The sequence below is a fragment of the Scyliorhinus torazame genome, chromosome 8 (genome assembly GCF_047496885.1).
Source record: "Scyliorhinus torazame isolate Kashiwa2021f chromosome 8, sScyTor2.1, whole genome shotgun sequence".
Taxonomy (NCBI): Eukaryota; Metazoa; Chordata; class Chondrichthyes; order Carcharhiniformes; family Scyliorhinidae; genus Scyliorhinus; species Scyliorhinus torazame.
The window spans coordinates 28,483,935-28,500,323 of record NC_092714.1 but is presented as its reverse complement, the minus strand read 5'-3'; the positions used below and the strand labels follow the sequence as shown (position 1 = coordinate 28,500,323).

The 16,389-nt window shown below is 43.6% G+C and overlaps 1 protein-coding gene across 1 annotated transcript in view; it reads right to left on the bottom strand.

Moving 5' to 3' along the window:
* The window catches only part of LOC140427708 (dual specificity tyrosine-phosphorylation-regulated kinase 1A), a 168,821-nt gene extending 159,750 nt beyond the window's left edge, over positions 1-9,071 (bottom strand). Inside the window, exon 1 of the mRNA XM_072513232.1 lies at positions 9,018-9,071. The gene's annotated coding sequence lies outside the window, so the exon portion shown is untranslated. The remainder of the gene's footprint in view (positions 1-9,017) is intronic.
* Positions 9,072-16,389: the final 7,318 nt, after the last annotated feature.

Genomic DNA, 16,389 nt, shown 5'->3' with positions numbered 1-16,389 from the left:
CAAATTATGATCACTGCCTCCGAAGTGTTCCCTTACTTTAAGATCTTTAATAAAGTCTGGCTCATTACATAACACTAAGTCCAGAATGGCCTGTTCCGTCGTGGGCTCCATCACAAGCTGTTCCAAAAAGCCCTCCTGTAAACATTCAATGAATTCCCTTTCTTTGGGTGCACTGGCAGCATTATTTACCCAGTCCACCTGCATATTGAAGTCCCCCATGATCACTGTGACCTTGCCTTTCTGACATGCACTTTCTATTTTGTGGTGCATTTTGTGCCCCTGGTCCTGACTACTGTTAGGAGGCCTGTACATAACTCCCATTATGGGTTTTTTGCCTTTGTGGTTCCTCAACTCTACCCACACAGACTCCACATCACCTGCGCCTATGTCGTTTAGTGCTATTGATTTAATTTCATTCCTAATTAACAAGGCAACCCCGCCCCCTCTGCCCACCTTTCTGTCTTTTCGATAGGTTGTGAATCCCTGGATGTTTAAATGCCAGTCCTGAACCCCCTGCAACCATGTCTCTGTGATGCCTACCACATCATACCTGCCAGTCACAATTTGGGCCACAAGCTCATCTACCTTGTTCCGAACCCTGCGCGCATTTAAATATAGCACCTTTAATTCTCTGTTGACCATCTCTTTTTGTTTTCTTAGTGTGGTGGACCTTGGTTTACTGAGCCTTTCCATACACTGTCATATTTTGTGAGATGGGGACTATCGTAACCTCTTCTGAGTTCTGTCTTTCTGTGCTTTTTTGTTTTCCTAAGCAGCTACGCGTCCCACTGATTACTTCACCTCTTGGTTCCCTGACTTTCCCTTCCCCCCCAATCTCTAGTTTAAAGTCCTATTGACCACCCTATTTACTCTTGTCGCCAGAACACTGGTCCCAGCTCGGTTCAGGTGGAGACCATCCCAACGGTATAGGTCCCCCCTGTAACTGAGGTCCCACCAATAACTGAGGTGTCCAGATGATGTTTTAAAAGGAACCGCTTGGGAGAAAACGGTGTCCTTTCTGATGGAACCTGCAGCACAGCGTGTCTTATGTTTTTTGTAGTGTTTTGTTAAATGTTGTATGTCAGACCGGAAATTGTTTTTTCCACGGCCCCACGCCTTTTCGGCCGAAACCTCTGAGAATTTGTCCACAAAGACTTGTTAAGGTCCCAGATGCCAGTTCAGAGGAACTCGTCTGTCGACGGAAACACAGACCCCCGTTCGTAACTGCGCTTCTGGTTCGAGGAAGGAACCAATACGGCAACCCCCCACGATGACTACATTTCTTGCCCGTTCTTGTCGGTTGCTCAGGCAGTGGAGAAACGGCATTGGAACCTGCCCTGCCTGGGAACCCCCCTCTGGTCAGCAACGCTCGGGTAGAGCACACATGGCATTGGTTGCCGTCCTACCCGGGGACTCCATCCAAATCGTACCCGTCGCGGCCCATACGCACCTCATTTCGGCAAAGTTTTGTTCAAAAAGTTTTCTTTTGTTTTCAGGTGACCCTTAGGTTGCCAACCTTATGCTATTTACATTCTCAAACATTTGGATGGTAAATCGCACAGTCTGCGAGACGGCTCGCACTGGTTCATTATTGGGAAGTGTGTCTTGTCCTGAAATTCGGTTTTTGAAAAAAAATGAGGGAGTCACACATAGTGACCAATTATAAAGGGAGTAATTGGCACTAAAGGACAGACAGGCTATCGTATGAGATATTAAACCAAGATAGTAACAGACACTATGCTCGTTTCCACAGAACTCCAGAACCTCCAGAAGAAGAGAAGAGAAGGGGAGAGAAGAGAAGAAAAGAAAGAGAGAAGAAGAACCATGAGGACATCCTCCGCATTGCTCATAACTCTAATGGACATTTGGTTGCGCGCGAACGCGAACTCCCTGACCTCAACTCCCCCAGCCGTCAATGATTCACTTCCCCACAGTACCCAGAGCCCAGTCACAAGTGACACCACACCATCTTGGTGCGACAGGTTTATATCCTGGTACTCCCTGTCCTATGTGATAGAATCCCTATTGGAATTGGCGATACTCTGCTGCATCGTGCAGACTGTTCGTCTGAGAAAATGGAGAAGGAGAGCCTACCGAGCTCGCACCCCAGTATACAGGATAAGATCCCCTATTTTCGGATACGACCAGACCCCCGACGCCCGCGATCTATAATAAAGAGCATTTGTTGCGATTTGTTGTAAATAAAGAAATGTTCATGAGCAATTGTACAATCCTGAGCTTGACTGCCAAGCCAGAAAATGTGTATAAAACTGCTATGAATTTGTTTGTATGGTTTAGAAAGTTAGTGTGATGAAATGTTTGAGTGAGTGTAGTATATTAAGGATAGTTAGAGGTTCTCATTTTCTTGTTTTGTAATGCATGTCCCTGAATTCAGCCAACACAGGCAGAAACCAGCAGGTGCAAGTTTACTGTGTATTAAACTCTGCAAAAGCTCAGACAGCATCGATACAAGCAGCCATCTGCATAATAATGTAGCGGCCATCTACATACTAATGAGCAATCCCCGGGAACAATCGCAACATTTGGGACAAACAAAGCTAAGCCAGACTCCCCGGCGCCAGCAGGAGCCAACACAAAAGAGGTTAACGGACACCTCAAGACCGCCCATCGATCAGGGAACCGCTCCAGTATTGGAGAAATTGAACCAAGCGATTGGAACAAAGCCCAATCACTTGGAACCAGGTACAGGGTCCACCCCGAAAGGTGGGAAGCCCCTGGGGACTATAAAGTTAAGCCCCCAAGCTCAAATTGTTCTTCTTGACCAGGTCACCCAGCAATGCGAACCAACCTTGACCGGGACCGGTTCAACTGCCGCCGATATCCAGTAAGTCTTAAGTCAACGCTCGCTATGAGATAGGTGCTCCTAGCTACAAATCCGTACCAACTTCGAATCCCGCAGACTCAGAACCCGAACAAAAGGCCATTTGTTCCCCTGACCTGGTGGGCCAGTCCGAAGCTAAGTATAGGCCTGTTAGAACTAGAAGTAGCTTAGACGTAGAATTTGTGCATGAGTAGCGATTACTGTGTATAATAAATGTGCTTTGATTTGAATCTTACTAATCGGTGTATTGAGTGATTGATCATTACTTGAACTTGAACTTCGTGGCGGTATCATAAAGATACCTGGCGACTCGAGAGCAAAGGTTATAAAACAGAGCCAATTGAACCAACCAAAAGTTAGCAACAAGGGAGAAGAACATTCCTCAGGGCTGAAGCCTTGGAGAAAATTCAGAGATAACTAAGGCATCGTACAAGACTTTCTAAAATAATCTTTAATCCTGGGGTCTAGTATACTATAAAATAGGGGGTCAAAAAGAGTGGAAATGTCCGGCTAAGGTGGTAGGGTGTGATGGTAAGACAGTGGTTCCCCAACATGGCAGTCAAGCTATTAAGTTCCACTCATCGTGGTTAATTGGGATTATTACAAATTTTCAGAGTGAAAGCAGTTAATAGAAGGTGATCGAGCACCCTGTACCTCACATACCTCGTGTTTGACAGTTAAGGGGACGAGAATATGGTAGATTCAAGTGCCAGGTGGTGATGGGCAGAATGATACCGATTCACAGGAAAGGGCTATCATATCCAAATCATAATAATCTTTATTATTATCACAAGTAGGCTTACATTAACACTGCAATGAAGTTACTGTGAAAATCCCCTAGACGCCACACTCCAGCGCCTGTTCGGATACACAGAGGGAGAATTCAGAATGTCTAATTCACCTAACAGCACGTCTTTCGGGACTTGTGGGAGCACCCAGAGGAAACCCCACGCAGACAAGGGGAGAACGTACAGATTACGCACAGACAGCGACCCAAGCAGGAATCGAACTTGGAACCCTGGCGCTGTGAAGCAACAGTGAGAACCGCTGTGCTACCGTGCCGCACAAGGATAACTGCCGACAGTAGGTACTTGGGTGATGTACATACCAGAAGGGTATGGTGAATGGAGGAATGTGACTATTGTCAGGAGAGCAGATAGAGCTACCTGCCGGTTCAAACATTGCTTAAATATCCAAGGTGATGGCCAAGAGGTAAGATATATAGACTGCAGAATGGCGTGAAAGCGCAGAAAGCAGGAAAATGCAGTGCAGGTCCTGGGAGCGAATCTTGCACGAGAAAATGATCACAAATCAGCAACAGAACCTCTGATCGTGGGAGGAAGAGATCCTGCAGTATTCATCCAGAAAGACATAGAATTCCAAACAGAGCCTGTAGCTAACTAGATTGTGCAATAGAACAAGGATTACAGAACAATCAAGAAACACTACTCAAAGTAAAAGCCCTTGTGACGAGGAAGTTTTTTTGTGGTTGCTAATAAATTAAAGCTAAATTAATAAGAAAGGAAAAACAAAAAAAAACATGTAGATAGTTGGAAGCAATTTGAAGTCTTCTCTGAAGTGCCAGACAGGGGACAGCCAACCTTACCACATAGTTGCATATGTATGGATATAGTCATCCCAGACATGATTTAAAAGTCTGAAACCTGAGTGGCTCAGGGTTTCAAAGAACAATTTGGAGATTCAAGATATTTTGCCACGACAGGAAGAAAAATAAGCTTCAAAATTTCTTAGTTTTTTTGGCCACATATTCCTAGAAATAAAAGCAATATCTTTGCAAGGAGAAAAATATCAGAGAGAAGTGCTTTTGAAACTTTAAAGAGGTATGTGATGTAGAAGGGAAACGGTGGAAATTAAACAAATGCAAATATGGATTGAACAATGCATCAGGGGTATGGTATTTCTGTATTAGTTCTGTTTTGCTGAAAGGAGGCTGTACTCAACTGAAAGCAGATCCAGCAAAGTACCACAAAAGGAAACTGTCAGGCATCTTTATGATACAAGTTGATGATTTTCTATGCGGATGTTCTGTGGAATTTGAGCAATATCTTATAATAAGACTAAAGGGGAATTTAAGATTGGAAGTCAAGCTTTGTGGCATTTAAATGTTTAAGCCCAGTCATTAAGCAGAATAGGACTGAAGTAACACTGAATCAACTTTTAACAAAGTGTTACTTGTATCGGAATAAATTATACTGGGTAATATAAAAAAGAAATAGAACAGTTAAGAAGCTTGATTGGACATTTGAATTGACTATGCACTCAAAGAGAAGACCAGATGCTAATTTTGATGTATTGGAACTGAGTACAATGAAGAAACATCTTACAGCCAAGGATGTTCTCAACATTGAAAAATTAATTGCAGAGAAATGTGTATTCAAGTTTCAAGCCTTGGGGGACCTGAAGGACATGAAATTTTAGTGATGCTTCTCATGCCAATTTTCTTGATGGGTATTCAAGCACAGCAGCTTTCAAAATATTCTTGGTGAGTGAAAATGGAAAATGAAAATGCTGTTCCTTGACCTAGGAAGCTAAGAAAATTAGAAGAATGGCTCAAGATACCTCAGCTGCAGAAACACTAGCTCTTGTAGGAGCAATAGATATTGGGTTTTACTTGTCAAATATTTTAGGGTAGGTTCTATACAAGGGGCATTCTGAAAATAGTTTTCCCATTGAATGTTATACAGCTAATAGATATGGGAGTAGTTTAGCTCAGCCGGCTGGATGGCTGGCTCATGATGAGGACCATCGGCAACAGCAAGGGGTTCAATTCCCATACCGATTGCGGTTATTTATGAAGGCCCCACCTTCTCACCCTCACCCTTTGTGGTGACCCTCAGGTTAAATCACCACCGGTCAGCTCTCTCTCAAAAGGGGAGAGGAGCCTCTGGTTCTCGAAGACCATGGTGACTTCCATGTAGATAATTATTCCCTTTGGCTAAAGGTACATTTGACAAAACGTGTGACTGAAAAAGAATAAGGGTTAACCTTGCTAATGTAAAAGAGATGCTAGAAAGAAAAGAAATCTTCAAGATGAAATGGGTTTATGCAAGCCATCAATTGTCTGATTGCTTTACAAACAGGAATGTTTGCACAAATAGGCTATTGGAAGTCCTAAAAAAAAGGAGGTCTTGCATTGTTTTAAAAACAAAACATTTTTTGGAAGTGCCCAATTCATTTTTTTCCCAATTAAGGGGCAATTTATTGGGGCAAATCTCATCTACCATGCACATCTTTGGGTTGCGGGGGTTTGAATATGCAAACTCTACACGGACAGTGACCTGGGGCTGGGAACGAACCCAGGTCCTCGGCTCCGTGAGGCAGCAGTGCTATCCACTGTGCCACTGTGCCGCCCTGAGGTTTTGCATTGTGAAGCGGTGTACATGATATAGAAAATCATTTTTTTTCTCTTCTTTCAATTTGTTTTGAAATAGTTTGTGTGTTTTCAAGCTTTGATTTAAAGAAAAGAGGGGAATCTGTTAATTGTGTTATTAGAGTTAGGCATAAACAGGTGGAGGGCATTGATTGGTTTAAATACTGACAAATTACTTTCTAAAAAGAGACTTCTGTCACGCTGTGTATTGGAAAGGGTAGAGGCAGCCATTTGTAATGTTGCATTCTGTAAATAAATCTATTGTTAAGTAAAAGATTGGCGTCTGGTCTCCTACTTCACCATTTGGCTGTCACAAGTTTTACATGCAGCTTCAATAAACTCAAGAAGCCCAATACTATCCCAGCCAAAGCAGCCCATTTGATCGGCATCCCATTCACCACCTTAAACGTTAACTTCCTTTACCCTGGTTGCACAGTGACTGCAGTGTGTACCATCGGCAAGGCGAACTGAAGCAATTTGCCGTGGTTTCTTTGACACCACTCCCCAAAATCCATGATCTCTACTATCTAGAAGGACAAGGGAAGCTAGAAAACATTCCACATTTAGGTTGCCTTTCAAGTCACACACTATCCTGGCTTGAAAATATATCCTCATTCCTTCATCATCGTTTGGTCAAACTCCTGACACTCTTGATATAACTACACTATGGATGTATCTTCACCACACAAACTGCAGTAGCTTTTTTCTTATTTATTCGTTCATGGGATGTGGACATTGCTGGCTGGTCAACATTTGTTACCCATCCCTAATTGCTCTTGAGAAAGTGGTGGTGAGCCATCTTCACGAACCGCTGCAGTCCATTAGTGTAGGCACACAAACAGTTATGTGGTATGCTGTTATGGAGGGAGTTCCAAGATAATGACCCCGCGACATTGAAGGAACAGCAATATAGTTCCCAATCAGGATGGTGAGTGACTTGGAGGGGAACTTCCAGGTAGTGGTGTTCCCTTGCATCGGCTGCTCTTGTCCTTCTAGATGGCACAGGTTGCAGGCTTGGAGGGTAATGTTGAAGGAAGCTTATGAGTTACTGCAGTGCATCTTGTAGACTGTACACTGTTGACACTCTTTGTTCGTGGGAGGGAGTGAATATTTAAGAAATGAGCAACAAATGTTGGCCTTAATAAAAGCTATTCCCACAAAGCCTTTTTCTGCTTTCACTATGAATTCTGTCTTCTGGAGCTGAGCCAGTACATATTCAATGTAAAGAAGGTGTTTGTACTAATTTTAGTGAAATATCACGCTGCTGTCTTTTTACTCCAACTCATATAAACATGGAATCTACCAACTGCTGGAATGTGATGGCTGTATCTTTATCCTCGAAAGCTATAACCACAAACTGATACAGTCCTCCAGATATTGCAAAAGTGAAACACAATATGGCTTCCTCACTTATTGAACCTGCCAATAAAACTTGGCGAGATATCTTGCATCCTCTGGTTTCGCAAGGATACCCTCTAGGCAGGAAATGAAATATACATCAGCTGCTTAATCTTCTATAACCTACACAGAACTGTGCCATTTTACCCTCCTTTGACATGAGCAGCATTGACACAGTCCACGGGATGCTGTTGAGGGATCAATACTCCTACCTCTCATATTTCTTTTTCTCTTGTGTGTTTCTGCATGCTATGTGGAACTGATACGCATGTTGCTGGATCGGTATCTATTAGCTGCAACCCGTCAGCACCACTTGCTGCTCACGAACAAGGTGATCGAAGAATAGTTTTCCATTCAGGTGACAAGCAAGAATATGCAACTGACATTCCCCACTGGACATTGAACCTGTGCTCTCCATTGCCAAATCAATTAAGTCATTGTCCTTGACATCCCCCAAGGTGGTATAGTCAATGAAAAGTGAAGTACTGGAAGGAATCATCAATAATGTCACACAGCCGCACAATCTAGCAGTGCTCATTTCAGGTTCTGCCAGGGCCATTTAACTTCAACCCCACCATAACCACTGCCTTCTGAGGGCAATGAGAGATGGGCAATAAATGTATATTGTGAGCATCGCTCAGATCTCAAGGACAAGAAAATCCCACTTTTATCAAATATCATAGCATCTCTTGTCTCCCACTGCCACCAGTCAATATAAATTAAAGGTATTTTAATGTGCTGTTCCCTCTTGTTGTTGTCCATCCACAAATCTTACAACCAAACATCACATCCCTTACGAAGTTGTGGTGTTCTGCTGCTGCGAGATCTCATACCCCTCGGGACTCAAATTGCACAACGCTGGATGGCTAGCGCCCATTGCAATTTTATTTCTCTCCAAGTGACTCTGAAATAATTTTGCCGATATACAATACTTAGACTGGGCTTGCACACCAATTTAACTAACCAGATTTATGTGTCGAAATTGAACAAGTAGGATAAACTTATACACAATGACACCAGAAACTCGCTCAAATCTACTGGCCCACTTCGCTAACAGTCAATGCAAACGTTTGCTTCATCAACAATTGGTAACTTGGTCAACATGGCTTTCATCCAGGACCACCATGCTTTATGGTTCATTCTTTCCCTTGTTCCCACTTTGTCTTCACATCAGTCATCTAAATGTCCCATCCATCCTTCAAACTGCCTGGAAAGTATTTCAAGTTCCAGGTCGACACACAAAAACTGGATATTGATGGCTTAAAGATTTCTGAGCCCCATCTCCAGGCTGAACGATCTGGAGGATATTGTTCACACTACCCAGAAAAAGTTTCCCCAATTTAATTAACACAATAATGTTGCATAGAAATTGAAGATGAAAGCTACCTCTGGAAACTGGACATGCCAGGACAAAGTGACCATCTTAAATTTCCTGAGTCTTTGCTTTACAGTTGTATGGAGCATGACGCATCGATGTATATTTGCATGCACAGTTCATTCAGCCTCTGACTATACACTGTCAATACTGTTGAATTTGTCACAAGGCAGATCAGATGACATCACAATCCCAAAGAACAATGCTCAAACGGTTTATCCTGTCTGAACTCAAAGATTAATTATGTTACCTCTAATCAGTCACAAGTATTTTGTTTTTTATCATACATCAACATGTTATACCTACTCATATATCAATGAGATCACACTGATGCCTACTGTATGGCAAGTGAAACTTTCTCAAGTATCATGATCAATGTCAAAAGTCAGGGTAGGTCATTGACTGATATGTGATGACATCCTCACCAAAAGATTAAATGTGTCATAATAATCATTGTATTTAGTCTATAATCGAGTTTTGCAAAATAATACAACTTGAAACTTCTTCATTGTCAATTTTCTCCCCTCCTCTCCTGCACTGGTACAATGGGAGCCCCTCCAGTATCTCACCCAAGAAGTCATTTTTCCTATATGAGCTATGTCAGTGAGTGTCATGAAGACATTCAGCCTCGGCAGCTGTTCCAGCCTGAAGCTATTTCTACCCTTACCCAACATCCATATGTACACTTTCCAGCAAGAGTGACTGAATTACAATTGGGAGTTGAACTGTGGCTGATTTTTTTCAATCCCTCCCTAGCTCAGGGGCACTTCGTCCAATTGTAGCATCTGTACACTTTTCATCTGTAGATTTTGATGGGTTCTACCAAAAGTCACAGCGGCACGGTGGCACAGTGGTTAGCATTGCTGCCTCACAGTGCCAGGGACTTAGGTTCAATTCCAACCTTGGAAGACCGCCTATGTGGAGTTTGTACATTCTCCCCATATCTGCGTGGGTTTCCTCCGGGTGCACGTTCTCCCCGTGTCTGCGTGGGTTTTCTCCGTGTGGTCCGGTTTCCTCCCACAGTCCAAAGATGTACAGGTTAGGTGGACTGGCCATGCTAAATTGCCTTTTAGTGTCCAACAGTTAGGTGGCGTTACTGGGTTACGGGGATATGTTGAGGGCGTGGGCCTAGATAGGGTGCTCTTTCAGAGGGTTGGTGCAGATGCGATGCGTCAAATGGCCTCCTTCTGCACTCCAGTGATTCTATGAAAGTAACTTGCAGAGTCAGGAAACTAGCAGCTAAACCTCTGATCATCAATATAAACTAATCACCAAAATATCAAAGAGTTATTTTAGAAGAAACATGTTTACTCAGAGAGTGAAGAGAATGTGGAACTCACTAGGATAGCGAACAGTAGAAGTGGACAGTATAGATGTATTTAAGGAGGTAGGCAATCATAAGATGGAGAAGAGAATAGAGGTTTATGCTGTGCCTTGACCCTGCCTCTACACATTCCCAGTGAAGTATTTCAATGCGTTCAGTGCCTTCAGGAATGAGACCTCTCCATTTCAGTTGATCACAAACCAAATCTCTCATGAATCAACAGGAATTTTGAACTCTTCAGAAATGCTCTCAGGACATCCCTACAGTGCACTGTCCTGGGAGTCACCTGCATTCAGAGTAGAGTAATTGCTTCAGGAGTCTCGTGTCAGGCTTAGGAACGGCATGCCCAAAGGAACTGGTTTTGATTGATTCATGTATCGACTCCGGGTGTGTTGGTTTGGGAGAGGACGCTGCAGTTGGACCTCCTTTCTTGCCACTGGACTTGGAGGATCTTACGAAGACGCCAGTGGGAGTACTTCTTAAGTGCTTTCAGGTACCTGCTGTAGGTTGTCCAAGCCTCCAAAGCATATACGAACACAGGGATCACTGCTGTCACACAAACCATGACTTTAGTCTCGAGTTTGAGATCCTGGCCCTCCAATGATCTGTTCCTCAGTTGGTCGAAGGCTGAGTTGGCTCATTGGAGGCAATGATGAATTTCATCATCTATGTCTGCCTTCGTTGAGAGGAGAGGAGGCTCCCAAGATATGGAAAATGGTTCACATTTTCCACAATATCGCCATTGATCTCAATAGACAGGGGGGAGGTGTTTAAAGAGGACCTTCGTTTTCTTGGTGTTTCATGAAAGACCCATTTTCTCATATGCTTCAGAGAAGAAGTCAACAAAGGCCTGGAGTTACAAGTGTCACCAGGTTGAAATGGGTTTGGATTGGAGGTTTCCCATCTGTTCTGGATATTATTCCCACACTTGTGAATAATTTGCTGAGGTGTGCTATAGTGTTGCAGTGAGGAAAATGAATAAGAGATGATTAACTACTCTTCATGGTCTTTCAAAAGCATTTGGCTCTATCAACCGTGAAGGCTCATGGAGTATCCTTCTAAAATTTGGCTGCTCCCAGAAATTTGTTGCCATCCTTCACCTGCTCCCCGATGAGATTCAAGCCGTGATCCTCACCAATGGAACCACCACAATCCCTGTCTCAGTGAAAGCTTGGGCCAAACAAGGCTTAATAGCAAACTGACCGCTGAAAAGATGTCATAAATTGGTGCAGTGGTTAGCACTGCTGCCTCATGGAGCCGAGGGCCCGGGTTCGATCGCGGCCCCAGGTCACTGTCTGTATGGAGTTGATTTTTGATTTGATTTGATTTTGATTTGATTTATTGTCACATGTACTGAAGTACAGTGAAAAGTATTTTTCTGCGGCCGAGAGAATGTAAACAGTACGTACATAGTAGACAAAGAAAACAATCAACAGAGAAAATTGACAAATGGTACACCGACAAACAGTGATTGGTTACAGTGCGGAACAAGGGGCCAAACAAAGCAAATACATGAGTAAGAGCAGCATAGGGCATCGTGAATAGTGTTCTTACAGGGAACAGATCAGTCCGAGGGGGAGTCATTGAGGAGTCTTTTAGTTGTGGGGAAGAAGCTGTTCCTATGTTTAGATGTGAGGGTCTTCAGACTTCTGTACCTTCTGCCTGATGGAAGGGTCTGGAAGAGGGCAAAGCCTGGATGGGAGGGGTCTCTGATAATGCTGTCTGCCTTCCTGAGGCAGCGGGATTCAATATGAGGGTGGCAAGTTGTGTGATGGGTTGGGCTGAGTTCACCACATTCTGCAGTTGCTTGCGATCTTGGACCGAGCAGTTGCCATACCAGGCTGTGAAACAGCCGGATAGGATCCTCTCTACTCCACATCTGTTGAAGTTTGTGAGAGTCGATGCAGACATGCCAAATTTCTTTAGCTTCCGTAGGAAGTAGAAACATTGTTGGGTTTTCTTGACTGTTGCATCAACCTGAGTGGACTAGGGCAGACTGTTGGTGATGGTGAGCCCCAGGAACTTAAAGCTATCAACCATCTCCACTTCAAAGCCATTGATGCAGATGGGAGTGGGTGTCATGCTACGATAGATAGATAGTTTTTTTGGAGAATAAAGGAATAAAGGGTTATAGTGTTCAGGCCGGAAAGTGGAGCTGAGTCCACAAAAGATCAGCCAAGATCTCATTGAATGGCGGAGCGGGCTCAAAGGGCCAGATGGCCTACTGCTACCCCTAGTTCTTATGTTATTATGTTCTTATGTATACTTCCTGAAGTTGATGACCAGCTCCTTGGTCTTTCCGACATTTAGAGAGAGGTTGTTTTCGGTACACCATGCAACCAAGTGATTTATCTCCCTCCTGTAGTCTGATTCGTCATTGTTTGAGATACAGCCCACCAGAGTCATATCATCCGCAAATTTATAGATTGAGTTGGAGTTATAGACATGTATATAGGGAGTACAGTAGAGGACTGAGCACACATCCTTTCGGGGCCCCGGTGTTGAGGACTATTGTGAAGGAGGTGCTGTTGCCTATCCTGACAGATTGCGGTCTGTTGGTGAAGAAGTCAAGGATCCAGCTGCACAGGGAGGGGTCAAGTCCAAGATTGCAGAGTTTGGTTATTAGTCTTGTCGGGATAATGGTGTTGAAGGCGAAGCTGTAGTCGTTGAACAGCAGTCTTACATAGGTGTCCTTGTTGTCGAGGTGTTCGAGTGTTGATTGTAGAGCCAGGGAGATAGCATCTGCTGTGGACTGGTTGCGGTGATAGGCAAACTGCTGTGGATCGAGACCGTCTGGGAGGCTGGCAGTGATCCATCTCATGACGCGCCGCTCGAAGCATTCCATGATAACAAACGTCAAGGCCACCGGTCGGTAGTCGTTGAGGCAGGCTACCTTGATCTTCTTTGGTACTGGTATTATGGTGGTCTTCTTGAAGGAGGTGGGGATCTCAGAATGGAGGAGTGAGGTGTTGAAGATATCTGCGAATTTGTACATTCTCCTCATGTCTGCATGGGTTTCACCCCAACAACCCCAAAAAATGAAAAGGGTAGATGAATTGGCCACACTAAATTGCCCCTTAATTGGAAAGAAAAGAATTGGGTGCTCTAAATTTATTTAAAAACAAATTTAAAAAAAGAAAATATGTCATGAAAAGGAGAAGTTTAAACGCATGTAGTTTCTGTGTTTCTTAATTATTTTGCTAATTAAGTAGCTGCATGCAACACAGCCCTGAAAGCAGAGGTGAGGGGTTGCAGGATGTGGGGGTGTATTAATAGTGACACAAGAACCTCATGATAATTTGGGCAAAATTAGTGGTGTTTGGAATGGATCGTAAGTAGAGATAAGACAGAAGTAACAATGGCCGTTTATAGAAAGGCAGTATATATGAGAGTGAACACAATATCAAGATGACCATTCTATGTGATTATCAAAACCTGCAATCTGTTGGCCCATCATGCCTGAAGTACGGCAATTGATAGGTAAGTTCTCAGGTATCCAAGAAGGTGTTTGGATACTCAAATTCAGCACTAAACGCTGAAGCATAACATTGTACTGTTGGGCAACCAGTTAGGTCTTACTGACATAATTGATGTTCTTGTCAGTGTTTATTCCAAATAAAATAAATTCTAAAAACGCCACTCCCAACATCAGCTCCAATAACCAGTTAAATGGAGCTTACTGCAACCAGTGGCGTACTGCAGCTAAAAAGGTTAATTCCACGCACCATTCAGAATTCATCTAAGAAGAATCAACATGAGTGGAGATCATCCTTTCATCAGGATGAGGGCACATATTAATTCAGAACAGAATTCATTTCCTCCAGCTGGCACACGTTGATGTTAGGTTTCAATTTGCCTTATCGCTTCAATTCGGTGTCATCGAAAGATATGCAGCATAGTCTGCTGAAGATTTGTTGAATTAACGTATGTGAGTTTCTGTTTCGTGCAAACACAGCCCTTTACAGGGAGAGGGAGATGTGATGCTGCTGTCTGAAAACAGTTATTATCTCTACTAAAGTACATATTGCTAAGAACTTGCAGTTCTTCAAGCCTGTTTGTTATACAGATCCTCCAGACAGGCCCAGATGTCTGTAAGGAATTTTAACAACTTCTTCAGGTGCTTCAATAAGACTGAAAGATATGAGCAGAAAGCCCAATTTTATTTCTCCTTCATGAGACTACTGAGTTGCAAACACTTGAGGGATGTTTCAGTCCAGTACCATTGTCACCTGTTAGCCAGTTGTGCCTCAAAGGATTGGAGTCAAGCCAACTGAAGAATGTTGCAGGAACATTTGCGGGATCCCAGGGATTGAACATACGTCAATAAACGGATTGTCAGATGCGATATTAAATAATATGTTCAATTGGTTCATTTTTAAAATTCTTTCACAGGGTGTGGGTATTGCTGGCTAGGTGTTATACAATCTGTTGCTCAAAAGGTACGGTAGCACAGTGGTTAGCACCATTGCTTCATAGTGCCAGGGTCCCGGTCTGTGCGGAGTCTGCACGTTCTCCCCCTGTCTGCGTGGATTTCCCCCAGGCGCTCCAGTTTCCTTCCACAAGTCCAGAAAGAATTGGACATTCTAAATTCTTCCTCAGTGTACCCGAACAGGTGCTGGAGTGTGGCAACTAGGGGATTTTCGCAGTAACTGCATTGCACCATATATTTTTATAGAATGTATACAGAGAAATGTTCCTTGCGATCTCCAGAATTTGAAGGCCGGGACGTTCCGCTCCCATTCGTAGTGGATGTCATTGCGGGCAGGAGCAGCAAATATTGTGAGAAGGCCAAAACTCGGTTTTACAGCGTCATAAAACCAGGTCACATTTGTGTGCTCCAGCCACCGATGACGGGCTGTGTTTCCCGTTGTGCACATCAGTAACATCATTTCAACAGGTCAATAGGACTTTCAACTAGAGATTGGGGGGGAAGGGAAAGTCAGGGAACCAAGAGGTGAAGTAATCAGTGGGAAGCACAGCTGCTTAGGAATACAAAAAAGCATGAAAAGACAGAACTCAGGAGAGGTTACGATAGTCCCCATCTCACAAAATATGACACAGTGTATGGAAAGGCTCAGTAAACCAAGGTCCACCACACTAAGAAAACAAAAAGGGATGGTCAATAGAGAATTAAAGGTGCTATATTTAAATGCGCGCAGTGTACGGAACAAGGTAGATGAGCTTGTGGCCCAGATTGTGACTGGCAGGTATGATGTGGTAGGCATCACAGAGACGTGGTTGCAGGGGGTTCAGGACTGGCATTTAGACATCCAGGGATTCACAACCTATCGAAAAGACAGGGAGGTGGCCAGAGGGGGCGGGGTTGCCTTGTTAATTAGGAATGAAATTAAATCAATAGCACTAAACGACATAGGGTCAGATGATGTGGAGTCTGTGTGGGTAGAGTTGAGGAACCACAAAGGCAAAAAAAACCATAATGGGAGTTATGTACAGGCCTCCTAACAGAGGTCAGGACCAGGGACACAAAATGCATCACAAAATTGAAAGTGCATGTCAGAAAGGCAAGGTCACAGTGATCATGGGGGACTTCAATATGCAGGTGGACTGGGTAAATAATGTTGCCAGTGGACCCAAGGAAAGGGAATTCATTGAATGTTTACAGGAGGGCTTTTTGGAACAGCTTGTGATGGAGCCCACGAGGGAACACGCCATTCTGGACTTAGTGTTATGTAATGAGCCAGACTTGATAAAAGATCTTAAAGTAAGGGAACACTTCGGAGGCAGTGATCATAATATGGTAGAATTCAGTCTGCAATTTGAAAGAAAGAAGGTAGAATCAGATGTAAAGGTGTTACAGTTAAATAAAGGTAACTACAGGGGCATGAGGGAGGAACTGACGAAAATCGACTGGGAGCAGAGCCTAGTGGGAAAGACAGTAGAACATCAATGGCAGGAGTTTCTGGGAGTAATTGAGGACACAGTACAGAGGTTCATCCCAAAGAAAAGAAAGGTAATCAGAGGGGGGATTAGGCAGCCATGGCTGACAAAGGAAGTCAGGGAATGCATCAAAGCAAAAGAGAAAGCCTACAATGAGGCAA